Below are 7,489 nucleotides of genomic sequence, written 5' to 3'. Positions count from 1 at the left end.
CAAGGAAGCAATTTGGATTCAAAGGTTATTGGAAGAACTCGGGCACAAGCAGGAGAAAATTACTGTGTATTGTGACAGTCAGAGTGCCTTGCACATTGCAAGGAATCCAGCCTTTCATTCCAGGACAAAGCACATAGGAGTCCAATATCACTTTGTTCGTGAAGTAGTAGAAGAAGGAAAAGTGGATATGCAGAAGATCCATACAAAAGACAACATAGCAGACATAATGACAAAGCCTGTCAACACTGACAAGTTTACATGGTGTCGATCCTTATTTGGCCTATTGAAAACATAAGCAACATGAAGTATCAATAAAGAAGTGTCAGTGGTGTGAAGATATGATTAACTTAATCATAATCTTCAAGTGGGAGAAATGTTGGGTACAGCTGCCAAGCCACTTTCGGTGGCTTTTAATTTTTAAATTAAAAGCGGGTCCCACATGATAATAAAATAATATTAAAGGTTTAGGAGAAATTACGAAAATGCCATTGGGACTTTCCTATAAATAGGGAAGCTGAAAACCATAATTTTCATCCCAAATCTTCTTCTCTTCTCTCTTCCTCTCTTATACACCTTGAGATCTGTTCTCGGTAGTAGTAGTCTCCTAATTCAAAGGAGTAAGTTATAGAGAGAGAAGTGCTGTAATTTCCTCCCTTTCAGTAAATAATATTTTTACTGTGGTTATTTTCTCCCTTGTCTCTTTTTTACTCATCTCTTATTTTAGCTGTGAGTAACTATTAAGCCTACTCTGGACCTAACACTAGATAGGAACGGTCAACATAGATCTCAGAAATAGATGAAAGCAACACGGACCATGGTAAATTATGTGGCTTCCTACAATAAAAAAGAATGAAGAAAAAACTAATAATGCTAAGTCTCTCTTATAAAATCATAAAATGCAATATTTTTTTAAAAAACTACAAAATAAAATTATCTATCAATAAAAAAGGCTATTATCTTGTTAATGAATTTGGTTATATGATTTTATCTTGAATTAGTACATTAAAAATTATTTGATTTAAATTAACATAGTTTTCATCCAAATTTTATACTGACGTTCTTTTATCATATTCTTTTTTCATCATGTAGTTAGATGCACCGTTCTCTTTTTCTGCAACAAGGAGGGGAAATCGGTTTAATAAGATAAAACAATGCTTACTTCTTTCACCCTTTTCTGGATCGAGAAAAGGATTTTTCATTTTATCATAAACATTCTAAACTGAAAATTGAGTGTTGATTTTCATATTGACAAATGAGGGGGACATAAGAGAAATAAGGTAATGGTAATAAACTTCATATATGTATGAACATTTTTACACTTGCCAGAGTAGGATAACAAAAAAGAGAAAATTTTTAAATGCAAGAAAGTGAGTTACAAAAAAATTGTGTCAGGTAATATGTCTATGTCAGTCTTATTTTTGCAGGGTTAGCACCTATTCAAGCGAGAGGTGATATCTAAGAACACATCTTCTTCACAAGGAATTGTAAGACCACCCATTGGATGTTTAGACCCAAATTCTTCCTCAGCTAGACTCAACAAGTCTTGAAATGAGGTTTGCTTCAAGTATGATGTGGGGATCACAAAACGCTTCATTTTCTCTCCAACATAGACTGCAAGGTAGCCCTTTGGCACGTCCAAAGCTTTTGAAGATACTTGGTTTGCTACTAATGATGCCTTTCTGATGCTAGGTAAACGAAAACCCATTGTTGTGTATGTTGAGACTTGAGAAGAGAATGTTGCAAATAAAACACTTGAAGATGCAAGTTTTTGAACTAGGAATGCTTCACGATGTGAATGATTTGTGTTGGTCCTAAGTTCTTGCAGCCATGAATATAAATAGATATAAGGATATGTGATTTGGTTACTTGAATTATTGGTGGAAGGCTATGAGATAGGAGTCATGAGACCAACTGAGAGACAAGGGCATGTGGTGATGTCCTATATGACTTTTTCAAGGATCAACCTAATTTGGTACAATAGATAATACTTAATAGAAGTCCAATTTCAGGAGTGTATCCACTTGAAATAAAATGAAGTGTAACATCAGGAATTATAATGCATGGTCTATAATCTATATAGTTATCACTTGCCTTATAATTCATCATGAAGATATTAGTTACCAGCTGTACTTCAGCATTAACCTGTGTTATCAAAATGAAGGAAACATGTCTAAAGCATGTCAACAAAATTATGGAATACCATTTAATGCATGAACTAACATTGGGCTTCAGTAGAGAAAGTCTCATTTGGTTGCAAGTGCATGCTGTATGCTGGCCATTGTTTGAGAAGGTGGGGTTATACACTTAACATAACTTTACCCTTGATAGAAGTGTCTTACCACACTTAAGACAACACCACATGATATCTCATCTCCATTCCCACCATCCATTAATGATCATTTCTCTTGGAGTTTGGTTTCCATATAATTTTGAAAGTTATAAATACTCTTCCTCTTACCTTCACAAACAACCCAAGTCACTGGACTCATCGAGTATCAGATATATTCGTAGATCTGAGATCTCTGCCTTGTTCTTCTTCCTTCAAACAAGCACACAAAATGGGTTTCCATTTGCTTGCTATTCGACGGGCATCATTCACAACCAGCCAAGCAGCTTCAAAATCCGTAGAAGTTCCAAAGGGCTATCTTGCAGTCTATGTTGGAGAGAAAATGAAGCGATTTGTGATTCCAGTGTCATACTTGAACCAACCTTCATTCCAAGATTTGTTGTGCCAAGCTGAGGAAGAATTTGGATATGATCATCCCATGGGTGGCCTCACAATTCCTTGCAGTGAAGATGTCTTCCAACATATAACTTCTCGCTTGAATGGACAATAAAGCTCACACTTTAGGAGACTGACATAGATTAGTTGAGAAATTTTTTACAATAGGCGTATTCTCTGACCTGTAACAATTGTTACCAATTTTTGAGTAATGACAACGAATTCAATTGCTAAATGTTTCTGTTTATCAATTACAATGTTCACTACTTCACCCATCCCTGCAATTTGAATGGTATACAGAATGAGAAGGTCAGGAGAGGGCAGAACAGAGCTTACGGTATTAGAGAAGCATCAGTTTACTTGAGAAGGGTTTGAAAGATTCTTAAATTTTACAAAATTAACACACAAAATTAAAATTCTGGGTTCAAATGATACATGAGATTTCGCCCCTGCCAACTGCCAAGGTAGTTATAGTGGACTTAATATGAAGGCTTATTGTTCCCATTACTTTCAATGAATAACATCCATGACCAAAGAAATTTCATATTCATTTGACGTATGGTTTAGTTCAACTGCGTGAAGATTATATTCATAATCATACTCATTTCAATTTTGTAAGAGATCATCCCTTATTTTGGTTTTTTGATTTGTTAAACAGACATTATGGAAGGAAAAGAAAATGGAGCAATTACTTCATTTCATCCATCACTCTATGATTCCACTCCCTTAAATCTTCATTGGGGGCTATATCCCACATTTTTTTTTCATTTTCATTTCACAATTTGGACCCATAAAAGACTAAGGAAATTGTTTCACCTTCCTTTGTCATTGCATCATCTTGAGATCCCAAATTTCAAATTGGGGCTGTCACCTAATTCCCCATTCCATTCCATTTTTAATCCCCCATTCAAGGATTAAGATACTTTCTGTTTTCATCCAGAAAAAGACGGGTTATATCTTCAAATGGTTCAAGGTTTGAAGAATATTCAATTAATGAAGAGCCCATCATTAGCATATCGTCTAGTGTGGCCGTAAAAGCAACTGACACGAGCATGTGAAAATAGTGCTGCTGCTTGACTCACAGAAATGAAGAATCGTTTATCATTTAGGAAACTAGATTAGCATGCTTATACAAAGTATTTCCAAGTGTCCATCTGAGAATTGAGCAGTTCTTGGATTTTAACTGCTAAGTTGATCAACGAATAAGAGCTATGTGATAAATTAATCGGTAATTCGAAAAAATTTCAACTCATGCATATCTCTCGGTCACTTTATGGATTAATCATAATAAAGTGTACATTTTAACAATAGCTGTATGAAAGCTAAAAGAAATGGCTTCTACTATTGGTAGTTATATGCACATTATCTGTTTGGTAGGAGCTTCAATTCAATTCAGTGGCTGCACACGACAGTGTCTCCAGTCAAAAAACAAAGAAATTATTTATCATAACAACTTGAACCACCCATCCTTGTGAAGATTATGGAGAGTACAATGCAACATATAATTGAATTGGATAATGAAACATTGTTGTATGGTGGGATCAAGTACTGGTACAGCTCAAAGATAGAGAAACACTATAGATATCATGTGACACAGTTGAACGATATATTTCAGCTCAGATCATAAAATTCAGCAAGTGATATCATCTTTGTTACCCTTAGCAATATTATGCATCCGCAGAAAGAGATGATAAAGGAAGAATGATATAATAAGATCAATTTAAGAAAATCAATGGAATTACATGAACATTACGTTATGCGTTTGTCATTAAAAAAAAAACATTTTTCAGTGTTAAGTAAATTATTAAATATTTGACTCTTGCTAGTAATAGAATTGGCGGCAATACCACGAAAATTAGTTAAGGAAAGCAATAAAATGAATCAATCTTGATACTAAGTCCACTATTACCTGCCTTGGTAGTTGGTGGGGGTAACATCTCGTGTATGACTGGGGTCTGGGGCCATGAATTTTAATTTTACATGTGTATAACAATTAAAAATTATTCAAAAATCAAAACCATCCCAAATAAGGTGATGCTTCTGTTTGTCCAAGCAAAATACTATAAACTCAGCCTAGACTGTGAAGCTGTTAGACTTTGAGAATTTTCTTGATTTTTTTTTAATACAAAATCTGTTGTACTGTACTTGTTTTGACAGAAATCTGTTTTAGGTGAAAAGTAGGTGATTTGGAGTATGTTTTTGGTAAATATGCAGTAGATAAAAGTGGGTAGTACAACTAAGTCAACTATGTATGCATTTTTTGAATACCAAGCTTGTAACATCAGAAGTTGTTGTATTGTAACTTGCATATATGAAGAAAAACGTAATGAAAAACTGATTTCCCACTAAGAACTTGTCTTGCTCTGTTTTGCTCTCCACTCTTCCTATCATTCTGTTTTCATTTTTCATCAGAAGCCCATGGGCTGTTAAGCTGTGGAATTCATGAGAACAAATAAGCCCGTGTTTGTTTTGTTCACCAAGCAATCTTCTAATACTGTTTACAATTCTAATTGCAGGAAGAAAATAAACATTTTAATTGATAAAGAGAAACACTTATCCATTGAATTCGTTGTCATTTCTCAAAAATTGGTAATAATCATTACAAGCTGAGAAGATCCCTATTGAACAAAATTTCTCAACTAATCTATATTAGTGTCCTACAGTGTGATGAGATTTATTGTCCATTCAAGCAAGATGTAATATGTTGGAAGACATCTTCACTGCAAGGAATTGTGAGGCCACCCATGGGATGATCATATCCAAATTCTTCCTCAGCTTGGCACAACAAATCTTGGAACGAAGGTTGGTTCACGTATGACACTGGGATCACAAACCGCTTCATTTTCTCTCCAACATAGACTGCAAGATAGCCCTTTGGGACTTCTACAGATTTTGAAGCTGCTTGGCTAATTGTGAATGATGCCCGTCGAATAGCAGGAAAACGGAAACCCATATTTTTTTCTTGTTTGGAAAGAATAATCTCAAATTTACAGAGAATGAGCCTAAATGTTGATTCTTGAGGTTGCTAATTGCTTGTGTTGTTTGTGAAGGTAAATGATAGTGTATATATAGCTTTTAAGATTCTCCAGAAACCAAATTCCTAGAGAAAGTGACTGTTAAAGGAAGGAGGGTGTATACATGTGATATCACACGTTGTGGTCTTCAGAACTTGTATCACCTATCAAGCATAAAGTAGTGAAGTGTGGAACCCCCACCTTATCAACATAAAGCCTCCACATGTAACCAAATGTGATGTGTCTAAGTGAAAACCTGAAGTCTGTTCATACAATACATTAATTGGTATTCCATATTTTTGTTAACATGCTTTGGACATGTTTTCTTCACGTGGTCTAATATTGAAGTACAGTACAGCTGGAGATTAATTTCTAGTTGACGAATTATAAGGCTTCAGATAGCGAGAGATCATCATAGAACGCCATATTCTTGAGGTTTGAGATCATTCGTCTGTTCTATTTTAAGTGGGATTCGCACCAGAAGGTGGGACCCATGTTATCTACTGTAAAGTGTCACATTGATCCTTCAGCAAGTCCTCATAGGCAACACCATATGCCCTTGTCTCTCTGTTGGTCCCATGACTCTTATATCGTAGTCCTCTCCCCTCAATCATTCATGTAGTGAACCATTTCTTACAAATTCTTTCATCTATATATATTCATGGTAAAAGCATTAGGAACACAAAAATCATTCACATTCTAAAGCATTTGAAGTTCAAAAACTTGTACTAATTTACGAGTCTTTTTTTCCCAACATTCACTTCCCAAGTCCTAGCACATACAACAATGGGTTTCCGATTACCTGGTATCAGAAAAACATCATTTGCTGCAAACCAAGCATCTTCAAAAGTCGGGGATGTGCCAAAGGGCTACCTTGCAGTCTATGTTGGAGAGAAAATGAAGCAGTTTGTGATCCCCATATCATACTTGAACCAACCTTCATTTCAAGATTTGTTGAGTCAAGCTGAAGAAGAATTCGGGTATGTCCATCCAATGGGTGGTCTCACAATTCCTTGCAGAGAAGATTTGTTCTTGGATACCACGTCTCTCTTGAATAGGTGCTAATCCCATGAAGATGAAACTGACATAGATGTAGACTAAACTCGGGAATATATTCTTTCCTCAATAATGTTATCTTACCAGGGAAAGTGTAAAAAAAATGTTCATCTGAATGAGAATATTCGCATATGAACCTCTTTCTCATATTTTCTCTTCATTTTATCAATCTGAAAATCGAGGTCACTAATAAGCAGTGGTCAGTTTAAAACCTTTTAAAGATAAAATAAAATTCTTTTGTTGATCCTGAGAAGAGAAAAGAAACATAAAGATTATCTTCATTTACAAGAATGAAATTGTCCTTTTTCTTCTTGATCTTGAGCTTAATGCCAGCTTTGGGTATTAAGAATATACTAGTTCCCAATCGCAGTTCCTATTTTAGTAAATAATAATGAAAACAGACTTCACAATCCCAGCAACACAAATGCTTGTTTGTACAAAAAGAAAATGACAAATTCATTCTAAATATTTTGTTGAAAATCGCAGTTGAATCTCAACTACCCGTGTATGGTGGTGCGCCAATGTGAATGGTCTTTTTGGATATTCGTCTCTTTTGTGTACAAATGATCTCAAATTAAACAGCATTTCTGTTCCGCTAATTGCACTTTTTTGGTCTTGATTTCTGATTATACTTCAATACTGTTATTGCAAACGCTTATAGAGAGAATTCATGTAGCTGAAGTGAGAATAGCAATAC

The sequence above is a fragment of the Cajanus cajan genome, chromosome 8 (genome assembly GCF_000230855.2).
Source record: "Cajanus cajan strain Asha chromosome 8, NIPB_CcT2T_4, whole genome shotgun sequence".
NCBI classification, from domain to species: Eukaryota; Viridiplantae; Streptophyta; class Magnoliopsida; order Fabales; family Fabaceae; genus Cajanus; species Cajanus cajan.
Note: the sequence above shows the minus strand (reverse complement) of the source record.